Raw genomic sequence first — 1,099 nt, 5'->3', positions numbered from 1 at the left:
TTGTGTGGGAGGAAGGGCAGGTAAAAGCTCTCGCTCCTCCTGTTCTCCTCAGCCCCCTGTGCTGTCAGCTGGGAGCTTTCCGGCCCTGGCAGTGTTTCCATCAACTTCAGTGGATTTTTCCTGTGTATTTGCCTTTCCCACCTATCTGCATGTTAGGGAGATGGAACAAGGCAGGAGCCATTACAGGGCTCTGTTGCTGAACTCCCACCTGCTACGTGGGATGTTCTTTGTGTTTCCCAGAGCAGTGCTTTTCCCTCTTACTCAAGGCACAAAAATGCTCTGTTATCCAACAAGCATTTATTTGGGTCATTTTTCCTCTTTTCCATGTGGTGTGTGATATCCCAGCTCTGCTCCAAAGCAGTGATTAATTTTCTTGGGTGATTTCCAGTGACAAACATTATTATTGTCCAAGTGTGTTGTTCATTAATGTTGTCACAACCCTGCTGTGACTAGAGATGGGGGTTTATCCCTTTTACAGGTGGTTGAGGCCAAGCACAAAGAAACAGAAGTCCAAAGTATCCAGGAAAGGCTGGCACCAGGCTGAGGTACAGACTCCATTTCCTCATGGAATTTTGTACGTAGCTACTGTGAAATTATGGATCACAGCATGGAATTATGTCCATGCTGCCCCCACAGCTCTGAGCATGTGACTCAAAAGTCCAGGAAATGAGTTCACAGCGAGTCACCACCAATTAAACAACCATGGGTTTAAAAACTCACTTTTGTACAGTTGGCAAGTTAGAAAGGGAAGGTTAAAAGAATAAATTCTCCAACACGTTATCTCAACAGGAGCCTGGAGCAGGCTTGAGGGGTACATAAAGGGGGGTCACCCCAGCAGCGGGGATGGGTGCTGGAGGAGGAGGCGACTGGCTGGGATTCACACCCAGCCCGCTCCAGGCTCCGTGCCCAGCTCTGGTCCTGGGCAGGCTCCCGTGGTCACTTCTTGGCCACTTCAGGTGTGTCCAGAGAAGGGAACAGAGCTGGGAAAGGAGCCCCAGGAGCGGCTGAGGGAGCTGGGAAAGGGGCTCAGCCTGGAGCAAAGGAGGCTCAGGGGGGACCTTGTGGCTCTGCACAAGTCCCTGACAGGAGGGGGCAGCCG

This window comes from Corvus brachyrhynchos, unplaced genomic scaffold (genome assembly GCF_000691975.1).
Source record: "Corvus brachyrhynchos isolate BGI_N302 unplaced genomic scaffold, ASM69197v1 scaffold125, whole genome shotgun sequence".
NCBI classification, from domain to species: domain Eukaryota; kingdom Metazoa; phylum Chordata; class Aves; order Passeriformes; family Corvidae; genus Corvus; species Corvus brachyrhynchos.
This window is presented reverse-complemented; position numbering follows the sequence as displayed.